Source organism: Lampetra fluviatilis, chromosome 13, assembly GCF_964198595.1.
Source record: "Lampetra fluviatilis chromosome 13, kcLamFluv1.1, whole genome shotgun sequence".
Taxonomy (NCBI): domain Eukaryota; kingdom Metazoa; phylum Chordata; class Hyperoartia; order Petromyzontiformes; family Petromyzontidae; genus Lampetra; species Lampetra fluviatilis.
Genome location: NC_136287.1, coordinates 11,512,575 through 11,535,844, shown reverse-complemented (window position 1 = coordinate 11,535,844; position 23,270 = coordinate 11,512,575).

The window sequence follows — 23,270 nt, the reverse complement described above, 5'->3', positions numbered from 1 at the left end:
CTGTGGGTAGTTTGGGGACCCGCGGTATATTGTTGCACACTAAAACTGTGTTTATAACATTTTGAAACCGCGTTTTTTATTTTCACCATGAAAACTTCACGGCGGGGGAGACTGGGAAAAAAACATCCCTGATGTCCCATCTCGTTGGTGTCGATGCACAGTAGCCAGATTCTCACTGGGATCTTTCACAGCCAGTGCTGAACCGAGTCCCCATGTACATTGGGCATCGTCAGCACGGCTTTGTGCGCCAACACCACCGCGCCTGTTTGGGCTGCTAAGAGCGACGGGCATGCCCTGCTACGTACAGAGTCCCCGGTGAAACAATGACTCCATTCAGCTTTGTTCATTTGTAAAACACAGCGCGCCATTCTCTCCAGTCAATATGAAGCCACAGGGCTACTATAAACAATAATATCACCATCAGATCAGCCACTACAATCCGCTGCTAGATGAAGGCCTCCTCCCTAAGCCGTGGCAATCTCTCACTCATCTGTCGATGTAATGCATCCACGTCGTAGAGCCTGGAAAGGGAGCTTATCTCATCGCTCCGTTTCTGACGGATGGGTGAGAGTTGAGTTACTTTCAGGCGCGTTGGCTCACCTCGCTGTGCCTCTGTCCCTAGGTTCTCGTCGTTGGGAAGTGGGCATTGTAGCGCTGTGGAATTAGCCCCTGGTGTTGTGCTTGCTTACCTTCTTCATATATGCGAGTGTTATCATTGTTTTCGATATTTTATCTCGGCTCTCACACTTTTTTTTTTGTTGCCAGACAATGGAGATATATTCGTTGACTGGATGTAACGTTAACGTGCGAAAAACTGTGTTTCTTATTGGAATGATGTGTTTACCGATGACATTTTTAAAATCACATTTTTGTTTAAGATGGTATTGTTTCAAACAAACTTTAACTTGCTTTGAATTTTGCCAGGATTGTGAACACCGATTTCTGTGAATGCTATCAAACACCCTCGAGTGTAATTGTTTTGTACAATGCTCGCTTTTACTTCGTATTATGCCGCCGTAAACTCTTTAATCCGAGTTTTTTGTTATGCCACCGTTTATCCAACGACACATAAAATAAACGTCAGCAAAAAAAATGTACTTGGCCCTCTGCAACTTTTTTTTTATTTCATGTCAATGTTAAGTCCAAATTCAAAAAGGTCCATTTGGTGTTTCAATCGCGAGTGAGTTTGCCAGTGCTCATGTCTCTTGCTAGACCTGATCACATCTTGTAAATTCCATGTTCCTATGGCAAGTTTCCAACGACACATTGAGAACAACCAGCATCCCCGCTGTAGGATATCCCAACAAATGGTGATTACAATGTGGAGCTTGTTAGAGCAACCTTAGACGGATGATCGTGGTGAGAGTGCCGCTGATGATAATGCTGATAATTATAATAATGGTGGTAGCTGATGAAGATGGTGTTAATGTTGCTGCTGATGATTACAGTGCTGATGGTTGAAGTGGTGATGAGGATTGTGAAATAGTGTTAATTGTGGTGGTGGTGGTGGTCATGGTGGTGAAGCTATATGGAGTTGACTCTGGCTGGGAATTTAACTTGTCCTCTTTGTCAGTGGGTAGCGGACCCCCACTGCCAGACGGTTTTGTGCCACCATTGGAACCTCCTTTGCCAGTAGCAAAATATGATAATTATTTTCATTACCCCTTTATCTGGCAACAGATAAAAGGTGTGGTGCCAGCTCGCGGTCTTACAATTTTTCGCCATCTCGTGCGATGCGCGTCGACCCTCCTGCTTCTGCCGTTGCGACCACCTCCCCGTCTCGCTACGATCTCATTAATCCCCACGGCTATCCAGTCCTGTACCCAAGGACAACCCCAGAACGGGCCCGCCCATCTAAACAAATTAAATATTATTACACCGGGGGGGGGGGCGGGGGGGGTTGGCTCTGCTTCGGTGTATTTTGATGCCGTGCGGAATGAGGCTTATGTCAGTAGGGGGCGGCACAAGTCCATGGAATTCACAGGAACGTCTACAACAAGAGGAGGGGGGAGGAGCCAAATGTCGTCCCCAGCAGAAACGAAAGCATCTCCAATATTTGCATTCGACAGATCTGGCGCACGATAGCGATGCAATTTAGCGTGCTTGCTAAATGAATGAGTGTGGTTGCAAAGTTGCTTGCCGTGTGTGTGTGTAGGTTGTGCTGTTTTATACGCATGCATCTTCTACACCATTTTAGCGAGCTTTCGGCTTCATTGGAATTTTGAATAGCCGTCTCTCAATGTTTAGAATATTCTGCACAGGAAAGAGCTATGGGAAATAAAAAAAAAAACGCTTGACACGCGTGAATGTATGGAAGCATTCGGATGTGGTGTAGTTTTGTTATGCTGTACGCGAAGCACCCATATCTATATTTTCCCACTGACAAGTATTCCAACCTTTTGCACATACCCAGATGCCGATGCCTTGGATCGCACAAGTAAAATTATGATAATATGTAAAATAGTGTTGGGGGCATGCAGACGAGAGGATTAAATTGTCGCATTTTTATGACTGGAGGTTCTCGACAATCAACTGGGTTTACTTTGCTTGCTTTCAAGGTCACGTGTCAATATCGAAGCCGTTTAGCTCGACGGGAACCATCCTATTTTTCTCGCGAGCGTTAATTGTACCGTCCAATTACTCTTGCGGCGAGGCATTGATCTTATTCGTCTTTTCAAAAGCCACGAGAAATTGCCGAGCGTGTTACCCTTTGTGTTGCAACGTTACGCGAGGCATGAGCGAGAAGAAAAACACACCATTTTTGTGTTTAATCACGGGTATTTTCCTTTATTGGTGTGGTGTTTCTAGCGGCCGTTAATCGTGTAAATAAAACGACAATTTAGAAGCTTTTTTCGATGGTGAAATCGATGGGAGGTGGGGTGGGGGACCTTCAAAATTAATTTGCTATTTTAGCTAAAAATTTATCTTTTAAGGATAAAGCCTAAAGCTAAAATAAATTAAAACAAACTCGATGTTTTATTTTTCAATGTTATACAGTATAATATTGCATGAAAAATATCGTGAGTAATTATATTATTGCACCAGCAATTATGCGAATAAATATTAATGAACAATGACAATTTTAGGCATATTTTTTATATGCATAATGTTTTGGTAAAAAAAAAGTGTTTTTTTTATTAAGCAAAGCTCAAATTAATCGTAAAAAATCACGTTACTATCCTCCAAGTTCTCCCGATTGCAGTATCAATTGCTTATTGATTGATTTATAAAGTATCATGATATTAAACATTCAAATGATTAATAACACAGATGTTATATATGTAATGTTTTGATTATATTTTAAGATATGGTGCGTATCTTAGGTCCGCATATAAATGGCTCAAATTGGCTACGATTTTGCCATGTTTACAAAACGAGGAAAAGGCGACGTTGTATTATCGTGAAACAGTTTAGCGATATTACCATATGTAACAAATAAACAAACTGCCAAACGTTTTGGTTTATGTCGGTGTGTAAAGCTGTCTATTATTAATACCATTGAAACATTAATTCCAAAAGGCAGCTTTTGCGTTCAGTTTTAAAATTGGTCTATTTCCTCCCCTCTCAGAACCACGACGACTACCACCACCGCGTCCAACCACCATTTTATGGCCACCATCTCCGTAGCTCAACTCTCAGTCTCTCCACTCCAGCTGCCAACCCACACCAAGATGCGCAGTGCGTTTTCCTTCTCATGTGTTGGCCTTAATGTCTAAAATCCCTTCATCCTCCTACACTGCTCAATCCCCACCCCCTTTTCAATTCCTCCAATCCCAACCACCCCCGGTTTCTTTCTACAACCTACCGTTAACCCTGCATTCCCTGCCCAAGAATAAATGTCTCATTACGCATACTCTTGATCTGCTTCTTCCACACAATATCGGCTTTTTTTTTTGCAGCTTCGTAACCTATTCCTTTTGTTCCGTTACTTGGAAGTGACCTACATTAATTCCCAATTATGCATCCACTCATTTATCTCCTGTGTGAGATGTTACATCTTAAGGTTGGGTGGCATTTTGACAATATTCTAAATTTGGACGTCGCATGAATGCGACTTTTTAAAAATAAAACAATACGCGGTATTGCGTCCGCGCGATCAAAGCACCACTTGAACATCGCTCGCATTAAGCGCACGCGCTCGCAGTCGCGGCGTGGGCGCAAACGCGTGACGAAACAAAGATCCCCCGTGTAGCCTTCGCCGATGGTGAGGGCAAGTGCGGTTAGCGAACGGCATCGATTCAACGCCGGGCACGGCACACGAAGGGGGGGGGGGGGGTCCCGGACCAACACCACGACCAATCGCATTACGTCTCCCCAATGCTGCTGTTAACGCACCACAGCGGGTACTCGTTTAAGGCTGAGTAAACCGAGGGGAGCCCAGTACCGTTTCGAATATCCGCCACTGGTGTTGACCGTGAGTGGCGAATGACGTCGGGTATCCGGGTTGGTGGGGGCAGTGCACTAACCACCGCAGCCACGCAGCACCACACCACCTCACCACCGCAGCACCACACCACCGCTCCACACACACATACCATGGACATAAACGTAAGCCAGCACTGCGCGTAAAAAGGAATTCTTATCCAAAAAAATATCTCACAATCTTGAAATCGCCACGGACGTGTGCGCGCGCGCGCACACACAAAGACAGCGGAACTTAATTTATATTTTATAATGAAGAAGCCTTTGTCCTTGATTGCTCTTTTAGTCATCAATTCCTGTGTGCAGGTGGTGGTGCTTTATTCTTTCGAAGAAAGAAGGCCCCTCGTCATCATCATCATCATCATTATTAAATGAAAATCTGTTTTCCTTTTTCCACGGAATATAAATTCTGCCCGTGCCCCCCCCCCTCTCCTCGGCGACTGAGTCCCCCCTTGCCCAGAGAGGGCCCAGGGTTCTTAGGCACCCACGGCACTGTTGCTTGGCAACGCAATGCAAGTAGGCAACATGCAGCAGCAGCATCGGCACGGCATGATTGGGCACGCAGCATCAGCGCTAGCTAGCGATAAGTGCCGAGTGTGCGTACGTGTGATTGTTGTGTCCTGTGGCCTAATGGAACATCTGCGTCGGTTTTGAAACATCAAGGCTGGCCTGCATACGAGCTATCCTGGGTTTAACCAGGCTGGATTCTGAGGAGCTGGCAGATCCTTGACAGATCCTGGACACACTCCCATCGATGGGCAGGCGAGGTTGCGTTGGCTGGGCCATGTAACCCGCATGCCATGCTCAAGCAGCAGTGGCTGGGGATCGACTACAGAATCGATGGGCTGATGTGGTAAAGGAAGATGTGGAGCTGATTGGATTTGCCGAAGGCAAGTTGCAAGCAGTCGCCCTCCAACGAGAATGGAGGGCAGAGGAGCGACGCTCTCAATGAGCGTTGCGTCGGGTCGATGAAACAACAGCAAGTTGGCGCCGTGGGTCGTACAGAAGTTGCATCTGCCAGTCCTTTAAATCCTTCAACCCATGGCACCTTGGTCTGTCCCGTGACCTATCAGCCGAGAGTCTTTTCCACTTCCGTTGGACTCTAAGTGCACCTAGCCTGGCACAAACGCCGTGGTAACATCAACTGGTTTGTCTTGCGTGTCGTGCTCGCTAAGGGCACCACTTGCTCCCGCAGGCTGCATGTGCCATCGGGAGAATATCTGTGTGCGCGCATGTGTCTCTGTGAGCATGTGGGGAGCGGTAGTGCATGGCAACATGTTTGTCTTGTATTCTGTGGGCCTTTCGGTAAAGTCGCGTAGATAGGTTCAAAGAAAATAACAAAATAACAACAAAAAACTACGACGTTTCCATCGCGACACAAGCGGTCGTCATCCTCTTTGTCTTGTATGTCGGCGTGTGGTGAGCACGTGGTGAGCACGTGGTGAGGGCGTTTCGCGCGCTGCGCTTCAAATCCGGCGACCCTGGTTCGATTCCTTTTCTCGCGGTCAACAGCAGTGACGATTGTCTGAACCGGTCCTGGCCCTCCTCTAGGTCGACTCGGCTCTAAATGAGTACCCGGCGCGGTGTGTAAACATCGGCACTAGACAGGCAGTCCGTCGGGCGCGGTTCTGGCCCAGCCACCCCTCGGTTTGCCGCAGGCTAGAAGGGATCGTCGTGCGTGAATGATTGGTCACCCCAGTAGCTACATCGGTCCTATCGGTACCGATTGTTTGTATGATGGTCTGTACGTCACCTTTGTTACCGTTCATCTACATACACTTGTCTGCATCACAGAGGATGTCCTCCTGCGTGTGAGACTGCGCACACAGCATCAGCCTAAGCCAAGGATAGCCACGGTGTGTACCTGGAATTAGTGCTCGCTATCAGCACCTATACTCCATTAGCCTGGACACGACTCTGCCGCCTATACGTGGCGTCTGTGTAATCTGTGTGTCTGTGAGTGCGGGTGTGCGTGAATATTGTCTGTACGTGTCTTTGCGTCTGTCTGTCCGCTTTCCCCGGTGCACGTATGTGTCTGTGTGTCTGTGTGTGTGTGTGTCCGTCTGTGGGGAGCGGTGGTGTCGCGGTTAGCGCTACGCTGCGCTACGAACCTGGCGACCCGAGTTCGTTTCCCGCTCACGGCCACCAACACCAGGTGGCGATTATCTGAATCGGTCCTGGGCCTCCTCTAGGTCGACTCTGCCTCAAATGAGTACCTGGTGTGCGGTATAAACATCGCCCGCTAGGGAGACGAAGGCGTTCGGGCGTACTGCTGGCCACCCACCCCCTCGTGTGCCGTGCCGGCTTTCATAGGTGTCTCGCTAACAACACTTGCCCCTACAGTCTAAGGCTATACGGAGGGGGGGTGGGGGGGGTTGGTGATCTTTGTCTTTGTCTCTCTGCGTCATGCGATGCGCGTGCACATATGGGACACGCGCACGCGTGCAGGTTCGGGCATGTTGGGGCTGCCATTTAAACACGTGGGCTTCTCGAATACCGTGGGGGGGAGGTTGTTGCTGTGTGAGCGTGTGCGTGCGTGTGTTTCTGCGCGATGATTAAACCGATCCCTTACAATGAGCATCTCTCGTGCGGTGAGTAAAATAATAGTGTGGGGGGGGGGGGAGACAAAGGCGGCCCGGCTGCCGTGGCCCTGACCAAAGCAACCGGCTCGCGTGGCGTGTCCAAGCATCCTTCGTAGCGTGCTCTCTAACAGAGCGCCACTTGCTCTCGCAAGGCTGCATGTGCTGTCTGTCGGGAGAGTCCACGCGTGTGCGCGCCATGTACATGTCTTTGTCAGCGCGTGGGCAGCGGTGGTGCAGTGGTTAGCGCACTGCGCTACGAACCCGCACACGGTCAACATCAGTGACGCGTAAACATCCGAGCCCGGCCCTGAGCTTCTTCCTTCGATCGACCCCTGCCCCTTTTTAACGAGTACCTGGTTCGTTGGGTGTTTAAAAAAATATATAATTCAGCGATGGGGAAACAAAGGCGGTCGGGCGTGGTGTTGGCCACCCGGCTCCTCGTGGGCCGCGCACGGCACTTGCCCCAATGTCCTATGAAGGCTATACGGTGGAGCTGTGTCTTTGTGTGTGCGTGTGGCGGCATACACGAAGGCGCCTATACCGGGCTCTGCGCAGGCGCGGGCATGCATTGGGAGGCGGAAACATTACACGTGTGAATTATATGAGCCTGCGGGCATGTGTGTGTGTGGACTCCAGCTCAAAGCAGAAATAAATAAAGGCATTGAACCTCCCGGCTTGATTTGGAACAATCCCAGCAGATGGAGCCACACGACTCCAATTTGGCAAAATCGGACGGGAAAAAATTGTAACCTCACCTTGCCGCCACTGCGCTTAATTCTGTCGCCGTACAAAGACCACATAATTATTCAGCGTGTAAAAAAAATACAGCACATTAATTTTATCTGCAATTAAACCACGTTCTTAAAGAGTCCGTTATTCTTGCGCCGAAACGCACCTGCGTAGACGACTCGAATGCATCGCAGCGGACGGAGGCGCGCACAAAAAAAAACAACCCCACGATCAGGAGCATTACAATGAAGATGCTTTATACAAGAGGTCACCTTGGGCATTTTCATTGGAAGCTTGGCCTTATTATTCGAGTGAATGATACAGCAGACCCTACGGTAAAACGTAACAATAAACACGCGTTTATCAGCATCGCGGTCGAACGCCCCCGTCTTCCACCGCTCGCCGCGTTCACGATCGCGTCGCGAATGCGGAGAGAGCGCGCGGTGATGGTGATGGTGGTGGTTGCGGTGCTTTGCGCACTGCGCTCCGAACAATACGGCGCAGTGGAGTTGGATTCCCCCGGCCCACGGCTAACAATCGGCCGGGCGAATGTTTGGCCCGATCAGTTTTCACGGGGCCCGGCCTTTCACTCGCCATGCTCCCCCACCCCTCCCCTAACGTTCACTCCCGAGCGCTCTGACCATCGCGGCGGGAAGAAGTCGTCATCCGTCAGCGGATTAACAAAGGGCTGTAAAATCCACGCGCGCGCGTGCGTGCGTTCACACAACCACCACGCGTACGATCAGTCATGCGGGGGGTGGGGGGTGGGTGGGGGGGACCACACGGCATCGCCGGCGATCGTGATCGAGGTCTCTCAATCTGATCACGTTCCTCCGCTGCGACCCCATCTGTATCGCCCAACGGGTTGGCGAATCGTCCGTCCGATGTCAATTCGGCGCCCGATTAGTGCGGGGTAAAACATCTCAATTTTACGCATTGAGGTATCGACATAAAAGTGTGCCACTGTCGGTGAGAAATCAATGGGTGCTTGTAAATTGGTAGCAGGCTGGCACCGGCGACAGTAATGTGGAATTGCCATCATTCGGCTCGGGGCCGCCAACAAAGATGAGCATCGTCTCGCCTTGACTTGGTAACACCAGCCTCTGCATCCCAACAAATGAATCGCGATACAAATGTGGATGTTAACACAGTCGCGTCTCAAGACGCGAAATGCCAACGGCGGGGCCCCATCTCTATTGTTCACGGTACAGAGTCCGTCGGTCGGTCGTAGGGCGGCGTGAAACGAGGCGAGTGTCTTTAAAGCCCGGACCTGAACGTGGCTCGAGGTGACGAGCGCGTGGATGGGTGCCCCCGGGGCCATCTCGCGTCGCGCAGGTGCAGGGAAGACGCCCTGCAGAATGCCTTAAATCACTTCGCACATCTTCTTGGTTCTTTCGATAAAGTCACGTAGAAGGGAAATAATAAAATAATAAAAATAAAACTTTATAAATTAATTCTCACGACGTATCGGCCACAACGCAAGCAGCCGTCCTCAGGTGAAGAACAGGTCTGTCGAGAAGACAGCATCACCCATTCAGACGCTGTCTTTCCGACAGACCTGTTCTTCACCTGAGTACGGCTGCTTGCGTTGTGGCCGAAACGTCGTGAGAATTATTTTATTATGTTCTATTAAAATTATTTATTTTTTTCCCTTCTACGTGGCTTTACCAAAAGAACCAAGAAGATGAATCCTTGCAGTCACGAAAGCTTTAAATAATTTTTTTTTTCACTTCGCACAGTTACACTTGATTTGGGAAGCCACTCGGAAAAGATCGCCCCCATCCTGGCAGCCGAACGCCTGCTTGCGCCACACAGGGACAGCTGCCACGGGGTAGGGGTGGGGTCCCCTTCCGCAGGGCGCCTCGAGATGCGCTGAAATGCGGTAGAAACACTGAGCGGTGGCGAGATGTTAACTGTCTCTCCTGGTATACAGGAGGTCGTGGGTTCGATCCCGACCCTGAGGCCTGCTGCTGTATATTTGCAGTTTGCATGTTCTTCCTGTGCTCTCTGGGTCCTCAGGTTTTCCCCTCCACATTTAGCAACATGCGTTTATAATATTTTAGCTATACATTTCCACATGAGAAGCCAATACATTCAGCTATCATTTGTGGCCAGGTCGCTTTTCAAAAAAAGAGCTATATAGCTCAGTGGCCCTTAACTGGTAAAATAAAAATCAAATATATTTTGAGTTCACATGATATCTGTTCTGATCCACAACTCTCCCCTCCTTGCCAATGCTCTGACTCACAGGGGTGGGGGGGAGGAACATTGGCGAGATCTTTACCTCTGCCCTCATTGTGTGACAAATCCTAGCTGGGACTACGGCTGCTCGTGTGCGATTATGCTGCTGCAGCAGCAGCAGACACCCAAGAGGGAACGTGTGTGGGGAAGTCGTCTGACGCTCTTGGTGCGTGTGCACTTGGCTCAGTGGGTAGACCAACAGACTCAGCAAGCTCTCAGTGGATAGAAACCAGGGGTTGGACTGGGTCGTGCCGTTACGTGTGTTATGTATTTCACGTGCATTTGCGGCTCTAGAAATATTGAGTTCCTTACCGAATTCGAAGGGAATTGCCCCTTGTTATTTTGGCTGCCGCGAACCCCTGATCGAGGCGAACGTCACGGCGTGAACTGACATCCGACGAATCGCATTCATCTGGGGGCCTATACTGCCGTGCGTTTACATGGGAACATAAGAGCCGGCACAATGATTGTGATCCATTCGAGTCCCGTTAATCAACAATTTTACTCCGGTTTTCAAAATAATGGCAGCTGCCCCGACATCCTGCCGACCTAAGTCTGGAACCCCCACCCTAACCCCCGCCTCTAAAAGCCACAGCCATCGTGAGTTGGCTGATGATGCACATGCCGTTACCAAGTGCCACCACATCATCACCTCCAGTCCAGCGGCACACGCTGGACAGGACAAAGGTGAGATTTATTTTTATTTTACAACCAATATTCGTGTTTATTTAATTTTTAGTTGAGTGATCGAACCGATTTGAATAAAATAAGTCATTGATTACCTAAAATAAATAGATAATGGGCAAATATTTCAAAGTATTCGCACGAAGGCAACTTGATTCATTTTCGGAGGATGTTTGATTTTTCAAACGACAACAACAACAACATCAATAAAAGCCACTTGAGGTCCGCAGTAGTTTGGCGCTTCGCATGACGGCAACAAGTCTCGCTTCGATCTGATCCACACGAGTGCATCGCCCCTTACAAGGGAGACGCAGTGGCCACGTTAAGTCGACGTTTGCCATTCGTGTACTACGTCGTCGTTGTTGGGATTGGCCCCCAAGGGTAGTTGCCCCATGGCGACACTGGTCCTTGCCAGTAGAACGTGTAATTTTCACTATTTGCTTTGGGGCCACCATCAGATATGAATGTAGCGTGCCCACTATTGCTTGTGTCGGTATGGAGATGCTGAGAGTTTCGGATGGACCTTCATTCCACCATAAGTCCATCGGCTAGACAAATGTTTCTAACTCGTTTTTGACCATTGGCCATGATCTTTTCACTGCTGGATGAAGGCCTCCGAAAGCCATCGCCATCCCCATCCCCCCGATGCTTTGTTGATGCAACAATCCGTCTAGCTCCTCCAAATTGGCGGTGCACAAACATCTCCGTCGTGTTCCCTCCCTTCTGGGGCTGGCTGCCACTAAGTCTCGAACCAATGGCCATCATCTGACAAACAAAAATACATGACGAAGCTGCAGCGTGCGCAACCTTCTCCGCCCAATGCTCGCCAAGCTAGCGTTGGCTTCTGGTTTGCCGAACGAATACATTGCAAGGTCGCACTCGATACACGCAAAGGGCTCTGCCGACAATGAACCACAATACCTCGGCCGATCTCTCCCCAAGGAGCGTAAACCCATGAGTCGAGTTCCAGGTTATCCTCCCAGTGGCCTTTGGCTGGCCATCGAACAAAGACGGTCGCCGCATAGCACGGCGCTTTCAGATGCCCTTCTGCGGCCGTCTGGAACGCTCTTCCTTTCGCTATTAGGAAACCACTGGAGCTATGCACTTTAAAATCATCTAGATTAAAAACTCATTGCTTTAGAACTGATTGCGTTGAGTGTGACTTTCCCGTGCGTCTCCGATTAGCACGGTTGGCTACGTACGGTGCAAAATAAGTTATACATAATTCCTTGCGAAGACGTGTCCTGCGCAAGCTCCCACTTACATTCTGAACAGATTCATCTCATATTTACATTAAAAGTTGCGCCCTATGTATAAATGCACACACAAAGACACACTCTCTTGTTGTCTCGAAGCTTATCGAAGGAATCTCCACTCTAAACTAACAGGGTTCTCCCATTTTTTAGTCAAGACGCCTTGAGGACAATATTTGCCGCGCACGTGATTAAATAATTGTATTTGTGCATTTGTGTTTGTACCGGATTGAGCTGCTTTGCTTATTTGTTGGATTATTTAATGCCTTGTGCTCCGTGCCACGTGGCCGCATTTGAAAATGACTGCGGCGCCGGTAAGCGCACGAGCGATCTCTCCTCTCGCTCTCTCTCTCGAAGTTTCAATCAACAGGCCGATGCGCACATCTCCTCCATTTAAATGGGATATTTAAAACGGCACGAGCCCACAGTGGTGTTCCACTGTGGGCATGGACACCGAGGCGATGGAGCAAGGAGGACACCGCTGTAGTCTGCGCTCATTCGATGGAGGAGGGGGGGGGGAGATCTCTCTGCTGAAGCCCCCTCTGGTCGTGGTTCGCAGCTAGACATTGACATTGGCATTTAGCTCGTGAACATTTCGCCATTTTGCAAGAAGAATGGCATTGCGCAATAATTGCGTGGCGATGGCACCACGGATCGTCGTTCTGGTTCATGACGAGTCAAGTCGCAAGGCGGCCACCTCTGCTCGAGCAAAAAAAAAAACTCCATTGGTGGTCCCGAATCCGTGCACAAAATTCGACATCTACATGAGGGAGGGAGGCAAGGAGGGAGGGAGGCAGGGCAGGGAGGGCAGGGAGGGAGTTTAAGTCGCGGTGTCGTGGTTGCATTCAACAATTGATCTCTCACCGTCGTCTCGTTTTTTGTTCGCACGCTCAGCCCAATTCAAGTCCACGCGCGTTACCTGTCCTGGTTTCCATGGATAGGTGGCTTGACTCGGCATCATCTCCCTTCCTTTTTTCAATCGCATTCGATGTTTTTCTGCTCATTGTTCTCTGCGTACAATTTGCCTTGGTTTAATGGCACAAATGTAACATTAGCGTCTCGTTTGCGTATAACATTGCATATACCTCCATTCCTCGATTTATTGCGAGCGAGATTCATTGTCCGTGTCCCCGAACATTCTCCCTTTGAATGGCATCGATGCATTTGTTGCATGTCCATTCTCTCCCCCCCCCTCCCCAAACGTCTGGGACATGTACAGTACTTTTGGATGAAGGCCTCGCCATGCCATGCAGGTCATAGATTGTTAGTTTAAAGTACATTTTATTTTTATAAATGTGTAAAATGTAACAATGAAATTGCTTCCACGCTCAAACAAAGATTTTGCGGCCCTCGCCTCTGTAGCTAATCTTGAGCCAGTGGTAGAAATTCCACGTTTCCATGGTGGATCCCAATGCTTACCGAGGTCAGCTGCTACTGACATCTCACCGCGTGATACGACTCCACGTGTTACCCTGCACGATCGAGATGGAGTTGGTTGGTCAGATGTTGGTCTTGTCCACGAGTACCCACCAACGTAGATTTATCTTGGTAGGTACAGAAGCAGGTTGTTGATGGTCTGAGTTTTGAGCATTCTTCCATTGAATTAGTCATGTCGTCTCTCGCATAATATCACGATCATCACAAGCCGTGATCTTTACACTGCTGGATGAAGGCCTCCAAGCTGTAGCCATCTCTCTGCCCTGTGATGCAACTAACAAGATAGCACCTGCACATGACCTGATTTTCCATCCTACGGCTGCCACTCCTCCGTTAGTTTCGCCCACCATCCATCCATAGCATCCCTTCGAGTGGCGTGCTCTGCTCAAGACCACTTGTTTTATATGTCAACACGCTGCCTCCGAACTTGCGTTTGTTCCCCAAGCCACGCGCTCCTCCTTTGTGTCTTCCGGTGTAGTTCCAAGCGTGCGTCTCCCCGTGCTTCTTTGAACATTGTCGAGCAAGTGTTGCATTTTTAACATCGTAGATGTCCACCCTTCACACTGGACTTGCGATCCGGACGTCGCCGATAATCCACCCGGCGATTCAATTGCCGCAATGTGGCGTCGTCATTTTTTGCCTTCAACGATTGACCTCTCACCATCGTCTATGTTTTTTCCCCCCCTTTTGCCACCTCGTGTTTTGTTCACGCTTTCAGACTGATTTTAAGCCCAACAATTCTAACACACACGCACGCAACTCTAGGCATGGATCGTAAGGATACGAATCTATGTTTAATCCTTCTCCATGTGGTTTCCCCTGCACCGGAATGGATGTCGGCGGATTTTTCTTTTGCACCCTGTTACCGCAACTCTTTGGCGTCGTATGTCTGGTGCCACGTTTCGTTGTACAACAACAAAAATCTTGTCTTTTTAAATTGTGAATCGATTCATCGTTATGTGCTTACCACTTTACTGCTGCTGCTGCTGCTGCAGTGGTGTTTGTGCCGGCAGTGCTTCGAGTGTGTGCTTTAGGAGATGAGCCGCTGTTTAAGGTCACGGGAATCTGAGTGAATAATGTCGCTGATATTTGGACGACTGCCTCTCCGCGTGTCGGCCTCTCTGGGAGATTCTCCTGAGGCTTGTGGGAGACATTGGTGACGAGCAGGTTTCACGTGGCCTCTTGTGCTCGGTTTGTGATGCAGATTGCACAATCGGACGGATATAATAATAACACTGCGTCTTTGCTGTGGTTTATGACCACAACACAAACAAATGATAGCGTCAGACTTTATTATTTGTCCTGGTGTCTTTTTTTTGCCAATAACTTTCACCGGCTTTGCAGGAAGCCCAATATACCTACCTACGTGACTTTACCACAAGAACCAAAGAGTTTGAAGCTCAATAAGTAGAACATCGCAGCTTATTAGGGCCAAATCCTGCTGACATAATAACATTAATACAATCTGTCTAAGATACAGGCGCAGCCATGCAATTGCTTGCTCATGCCACTGTTGGTGGAAGGGGCCTCCGCTAGAGGGAGCTCTAGAGGTCCCCTATTTGCTGGTCCACACTTTTCCATTCTGGCCAGACACCCTTGGAAGAAACGGGAATACTCGAACTATATCACCAACGCACGTGGCTTGTGTAGCCATTTTTGAAAGACCTATTACACCGATGGGTGGAGTGGCAAACCAGTGGTTTCCCTGAGTTTCAATTCCTGAGCACGTGGTGGTAGTGAAATCTGAACCAATGATACCTCCCCCCCGCCACGTAGCTGCCTCGCTAACCCGGGGTGACCAAGACGTGGCGTAATGTGAACAAACGACTTTTCAGACCAACAGGGAACGGGGAGACCTTCAGGCAGCAGTGCAGTGCGTTGCGTGGCATCGACCAAAGAGGGATTGTAAATCTATACATTTGCACATGACATGTTCCAGTCGGGTTTTGTTCAACCAGGTGAGAGAACTCAAGGGCCCAGGGATGAGTCCTCGATTTGCAATCGTGACCTGGGTGGTGTTGACAGGCACCGTAAACTTTGAGCCGAAAGGGAACGATGCGAGGACGCACTGAAACTACTCCTGGATGAAGGCCTGCCCCAGTCCATCGCCACCTTTCCATGGCTTGGGATGCAACAATCCGACCAGCTCCTGCACGCGAGCTGATTCCATCGCTCCGTCTCCCGCGGTGGACGCACTCTGGTGGCATGTCGCCTACTCAAGCTGCGATTCTATTGAGTTTTGACTTCAGCCCATCGTCCCTTCTTTGTGAAATGTCCTGCCCAGGCCCGCGTGCTTTTCTTAACATGTAATATGATGTTGTCTCATCCATGTGTTCCACGTGTTCCTCTTCCTGTGTCAGTGAAATTCCAACTTCATATGCTCCATGTAAATATGTATTAAACTCAACTGTTAATTTGACCAGGTAAGGCCCACTGAGCTGTATAGCTCCTTTTTCCAGAAGAGGCCTGGCCACAAATGATAGCCCAGCGAATTGGCGTATCGCGTGGACATTTGCAACAGCCAAAAGCTCGAAAACGCGTGATGCTGATTCTAAGTGTGGTGGGGAAAACCGGAGGAAAATCTTCGCAAACACGGGGAGAAAGACATGCATACTCCAAATATACAGGCTTCAGTGTCGAGCTCGAAACCACCACCACCACCACACACACGCCCTCCCCACGCATCCAACGACAACACAACTGCCGGCGACTGCAGCCTCGTCTTGTGCGGCGTTAGACACGAAGCGGCGTTAGACACGTAGCGGCGTTAGACACGCAGCAGCGTTAGACACGCAGCGGGGTTAGACACGCAGCGGCGTTAGACACGAAGCGGCGTTAGACACGTAGCGGCGTTAGACACGTAGCGGCGTTAGACACGCAGCGGCGTTAGACACGCAGCGGGGTTAGACACGCAGCGGCGTTAGACACGCAGCGGCGTTAGACACGAAGCGGCGTTAGACACGTAGCGGCGTTAGACACGCAGCGGCGTTAGACACGCAGCGGGGTTAGACACGTAGCGGCGTTAGACACGCAGCGGCTCGGTCGTGTGGGCTGAGCATCGCGAAGCCGAGCCGAGGATTGGGGGGGGGGCGGCCCCCCCCCCCACCTCCCGCCCCCAGGCGCTGTCGCAAAATGCCCCTCGTGTCTCGATGTCACGGCTATTGGCGCCCATTGTTCATTGCGTGGTTGTTTTTTTTACGACGCTTCTCTGTGAATTGTAGGTGCGAGCGCCTTCTCTGCGTAATGAGATGATCCGTTCCGCGCGCTGCGGGGTTATTGGTTCCTCTTTTTCGCCCACCGTTCCGTGTGCCGCTGTCGTGGCGAAGGGAGGTTTGGTGCGGTCAGGGGCCGGCCATAAATGACGTCACGCACCTGGGGAGGGGAGGGGTCAAGCATTTGTGACGATGTGTGACGAGGGAGGGGGGGGTTGAGAAATGTGACGTCACATCAAAACGCGCAACTTTAAATAGATATAGAATTATTATAACAACACTAATTGCTACAACAACACTCCTACAACATCAGAGTGCAGCGCCACATTAAATACGCACTGCAATGATAATAGTTTAAAGCGATTTGAAGCATGTTTTATTTTCAAAATGGAAATATGGTTTTGGGGAGGGGGGGGGGCAGAGCTTTGTGACGTCATATTTGTGGAGGGGTCTGACATTTTGTGACGCCGTGTGACGAGGGGGGGGGGGGCGTCAAAAATCGTCCAAAATCGCGTGACGTCATTTATGGACGGCCCCTTACTGAGCAATTGACTAGACTGCTCCTTTGTTCTAGCACCTCCATGTCGACTGCATGGGAGGTGCGGTATTCACAATAGATGATGATGATGATTACACAAATCAGACCGATTAATCATCACTAACTTGTGATTTAAGAATTGTCGCGTAATTCTGTTTCGCAACACGTGGACACATCGACATTTCAATTCCATCACTTGGGTTACTTTTAACATTCACTGGTCTCAAATACATTTGTGTGCGTGTTTGTAATTCACGTGAGCTGCTAACACCACAATATACCATTTTTTTACTGTTTTTCGAACATATATTCCACAAACGGTGACCAGTACAAGCTGACAGTAACAATGTCGACAACTAAATGCCACGTGTCAATAGTCTACACACTAAACATGCAGAAATAGCACATTACCATAACCTGCCTTTGGTAATCTATAGTAATCCACAACGTGAAACCACATTTAACACGTAGGTTTTCGCGACCAATATTATCCACAATAAAGGTTTTTTTCTGGGGGAGGTTATATCGCGTAAATATAAATGTGTTGTGAAACCCGCCACCACCCGACACAGCCAACATATACCGGTGTACTTGAGCACTCCCACAACATTTACAATTCGAGTGCGACGTTTCGCTGGTGACTGCAACCAACTTCATCAGGCGATAGCCAGGAATGTGACGAATCTCTCCTGTTTCGGTCTTAAATAAGAGATTAGTTCGGGTGATGATGACAGCACTGTAGGCCTAGCAAGTTACTTCCCAAAACTGCCTAAATTATTATTATTATTATTTCATGCAAATTTTTTCATCTATTGTTCAAAACTGGGGCAGTATATAGGCAGGTGTGGTGGACACACCTGCACAGGTGTGAACGTGTGAGAGTCGTGCTATCGTGAATGTGGTGAAGTTACTCTCTGTTAGCGTCAGTGCAGCGGGTGCACGGGATGCGCTATGAAACCAGCTCACCCGAGTTCGATTCCTGCCCACGGCCAACACCAGTGACCATTTATCTGAACTTGGTGAACCGGTCTAGGACCTCCCCCAGGTCGACTCGGCCTCGAATGACTACTGTTCCTGGTGCGATCTGTTAACATCTCCACTGGGGAGACAAAGGCGGTCGGGCGTGGTGCTAGCCATCCACTTCATCGTGTGCCGTACCGGACTTCAAAGGTGCTCGCGAACCACACGAGCCTCTCCAGACTTAAGGCTTTACGCGGGGGTCTTTGTCTGTTCGTCACGTGACTGCTTGCACAGGAAGCACGGACGCTACGCATCAAGGGACGACTCCCTCCCGATTCCTAACGCCATCGAATGGACGATGACCAGACTCCACTACAGCTCGACCCTATATGAAGGCGAGGTGGCTTGTTGCAGCCAAGCGGAAACATGGACTTCTCATTTTTAACAACACTCGCTCAGATCGTGTTTACGCGTTCGCGGATGTGTTCCGAGCGACGCAGCAACTCCCCCAGGCGTTTTCAAACGGCACTCATTTACAACGAGTGACATCGCCTGCATTGTCGAATGGTTTGGCACCTGCCTGTATAATTTGCTGAACTGCGTTTGAACCGCTCTTCCAGTGTTTTGGGCGCAAAGAGTGCAGATGCTTTGTCACTGCATCTCATCGTCAGTGACGGCCAAATCTACTGCTGGATAAAGGCCTCCCCAAGACCCTGCCGCCGCTGTCTTTCACGATCCTCCGACGCAACAATTCATCTGGCACCTGCACACGGAAGCGATTTTCATCGGAAAAAATCTGCTCGGTGGACATCCTCTCCAGCGTGTTCCATTCCTTGGCTGCCGTTCCGTTACTATTCTTGACCAAAGGTCATCATCCCGTTTTTGTTTTCAGTGATGTATCCTGCTCGACAATTTTTGTTTCGTATTCGCAGTTGAATGATGCCATTTTAAGCTGCGCACGTTGTCCAAATCCACGTGTTCCTGCTTCTGTTGCAAGAACATTCGATTGCTAAAATTGCAACAACTCGCAAGCAGTTGGTGAGAAGTTGTCACCTCCTTGCACTGCTGTAAGCCCATGTAACAAAAACAAGTCGTCGTGTCTCATTTCCATTGGAGGCCATGAGACTGTGGTGGAAATTCCACATTTTTGTGGCGTGGTGGAGGGCGGCAGTCTCCCCTATTAAAACGATCACTGTTGGCTACATGCGAAGATGTCCGCACTTTTATTTGTACCCTGGATGGGCGACGGGCTGAGTCGTCTAACAGCCACTGTGTTCTTTTTAAGAGGCCCGGAGAAATCGACTGCAATGCAAGAGCAGTGGGTTCTAATTTATCGGCGCTCTATCGATTAAATCTCTCTCTGCTCTCGTACAAATGTTTCTTCGGCCACGGTTTGGCACTCTCGACTTTGTGTTGCGGGGGAATTTTAAGAAAAATGTTCTCTTGGGCTCGATGCTGTCAAAGAAGATTGATCAAGCTGGCATTTTAAGTTGGCTGTTAAAGAAATATATATTTGTTTACAGAACAATGAGATGCATAACAAGACAAAGAGGTTTCAAAGGGATTTTATTTTATTCCTTATTTTGCGACAGGCCGTCTCCGAATACACAACCACCACTCGCTGCATGCCTTGGGGTAAAGGTGAGCACACTGGACAATCCCATATGTCACCGGTGTAGCAACGTAATCTTAGACAATGCAACAGAGTCTCCGTCCTACCCAGCGGTATAAATAGGGGCACCGCGGATAGCCGGTCCTCCGGTAGTGTGTGTGGTGGGCTTAAACAAATAAGTAACATAACAAAAAAATTTTGAACACACATTAATGAAATGTACCCTACTCGTAATGCCAGAACTCTACGACTCCATGAAGTTTCCGCAAAGCTTACCATAACGTAAGGGGCCGTGGTGATTTACAGCCAACGTCAGTTGAGCGTGGACAATTAGACTCAAGCTGAAACATAACTTATAAAAAAGAATGGTAAAATATGTTTTTTTTACGTATGACATACGTATACCAATTTTGCAGTCGATACCACATTGGGAAGTGGTTTCAAATTGAGTTACAAGATTTGAGGATACGACAACAACAGACAGATCGAGTTAAATAAAAGCGTGTAAATAAAATAATAAAACGTGTGGGTACGGCGAGCTGTTTTCCAGGATGCATGGCCAGTGTTGTGGAAAAGAAGGCCAAAACACCACCCTTGAGAGATTCTCCAGAACTTCCCCGAGTGGATGCTCTTACGCCAGCAATAGCGTTTAGTTTGTTGTCCATCACCCATACTACGTACGGTTCGAAAGAAGTTCAACATGCATACAGCGTGCGCAGGTGATTGCAGATGTTGCACCTGAACGCACACAGATCAGTACTTGCATTGTGTCCATACCACGTGTCCACACCACGTGTCCACACAATGTCTTTTACATTGTGATTAAATGTATTGTGTTTTATTTTTTTGATTCTCCGAAGATTATTTTATTCTGTTTAATTTGTATTATTTTATTATTTCCCTTCTACGTGACTTTACCGAAAGAACCAATAATATAAATGTATTGTGTTTTATTTTTTAGATTCTCCGAAGATTGACAGAGCATTCTGGCGAAATTATTACATTAGGACAAATTGAAAAGTTGGGAGCAATTTTAAATTTAACCGTGTCAAGTCTTCTGTGTTCGTTACTCACATCTCTTTAGTGTCGCTATCTATTGTTATTTGTATTCCCAACGTTTTCTGCCATTTTAATTCAACGTTTATTTGTTACACGGAAAATGCCGTGTAGCCAGTTACCCAGATTTCTTTCTAGGATATGTTAGGTAGACTGGAGACGGGTTTTTTTCGTGTACATTATACTCTACGGCACTCTTGAATCCCATATTGTCGAAGCCCCAGTTGTTGGGTCTGCTGCACATTTTATAAAGACGTAAATAAATTCAATAAGAGTTATCGTTGGGGGTGCAGAGGAACCCAGCCAGCGGCCAGCCGGGAAACTCGAGACGTCGATTATTTTTAATAGTTATAGTTTTGTTACTACTAAAAACACGCGTATATCACTGCTCACAGGTTCACCATAAACGAGCACGATGGGTGCACAAGCGCTACATATGGGACGTTAGCCCGGCAATCACGCCGGCTTTGTGACTGTGTGATGGGCGCCACGGTGGCTAGGAGATGTTAACTACCTCGCCTGGTATACAGGGGGTCGTGGGTTCAATCCTGACCCCCGACGCCTGCTGTATATTTGGAGTTTGCACGTCTCTCTCTGTGGTCGTGTGGATTTTTCTCCGGGCCCTCCGGTTTTTCCCTCCAGATTTACAAGCAAGCATTTACAGTACATGGCTGCGATACATTTACACGCGATAAGCCACTTCGTTGAGCTATCATTTGTGTCCAAGTCGCTCCTGAAAAATAGTTTAAATAGCTCAGTGGGCCTTACCTGGCTTAAAAAAAGATATAGAAAAAAATATATATGTAGCCCACGACATCGGTCCAGGTCAATCATGACACCTGCACGCGGGGCATTAGCTGGAACAGCAGCAGCAGCAGCAAAAGCCACAAGTTTTTCACGGATAGCGTAACTCGGCCAAAACTCCACGCTTGAGAATGGGCTCGCGAACATTGATATGAGCAAGCTTCATTTAATTACCGGGGCCATTTGTTAAAGTGTTGATTGGCACAGCGGTCGTTAGCGCGCAGTACGTTGACAGATGTATTATTGTTGGTGCTTCTTTACGTGTATGCTACGCAGCACGTGTGTAATGGTTGGCGCGGTATCCGAGTGCGGCCGTTTTGAAACGATGGCAAAGTTGCCTTTTGTTTATTATTATTATTCTGCGTGCCCCCAAGGCGAGTCGATGGGCAGGTCGCGTGCATTGGGATAAAGTGTTGGTACACCCACCTCCTCCTGGGTCAAGACGGTCCGCCCAGCGCAGAAGGATTTGGCAGGACCGGTCCAAATGTCGTTCGTACCGACGAATGTTTTCCCGCGGCCTGGAGTCGAACTCGGGACGTCGAGCTCCGAGCGCGATACGCCGACCTCTGTTGTATCGCTGCATCCTTCTATTTTCAATTACGTTCATTAACAATCAATAAATGTAACAAAAATGTTATAACTTGCATGCTCATCTCTATTTACGCCAACTTAACACACGTATTTTTATTTACATGTGAATTCGAACTTAATCCGTATCGCCAGCCATTCTTTATCCACTGCAGGATGAAGGCCTCTGTTGTGATCCCTCAGTGCACCACTAATGCAGTCTTGTTTACATGCAATTGTATAGCACATCCTATATATATACCTTTCCGTAAATATTAATACATACGCAGTGCGTGCGTGTGTGTATGTAGCCATTTATTTTCAACTTATGAATATGCACATTTCAAATCTCTTCAACTATTGTTGACACGTGTGCACGTGTTTTGTGCGCGCGAAGAATACATAATTGATGTGTTGACCTCGTCACCTGCAGCTCGTAAATAGATAAACATTACCGCAATGAAACATCTTCGGAATGTTTGCAAATGCGAAATGCGAACATTATCACCTTGGAGTGGAAATATTTGTATTTGTGAAAAGGAAGCATGCTTTTAAAACGATGCATGCGCTACAATTCCCATTACCAGCGAATCTCATGCATCTGCCAATCGTCCCGACTCTTATTAATTTCTCCGCACATTCCGCCCTCGCTCCACAACCTCTCCGCCTCCCCAACGTAAACCCTCCTCTCGCAAAGGCGTTTTTCTTTTTTAAAAAGCGTCTTCTCTTTTCTTTAAATCGTCATTTGGACCATTCGGAAGCCGTACGCACGCACACCGCATACTAAAGGTTAATCTTGTCGCCGTTCGGGATGGGGGGGGGGGGGTCTGGCGGCTCAACGCGCTCGGAAATCATGAAGCCATGAGCGTCTGGGTCAGACACACGGGGTCTCTCTGTCCACCCCAGGGGAGCCATGGGCATGCGGGCCCCCTGGCTACGGGGTCAAGCTCGTGGCTTCCCAGCCCGCCTTCCGAGCCTAAACCCTTAACACGGAGCCAGAGAGGAACCCCTTAGCAGGGGCCCCGTGGGAGCCAATCAGTGCCGACAGCCCCTGCAGTCCCCGGGTTTGATTTTGCAAATAAAGAGTTGGGGGAGGTCCACAGGCTTGCTTATAGATTAGAGAAACATTGCAAAATTGCTCTGGCTATAATACCCCCGGGTCAATACCCCCCC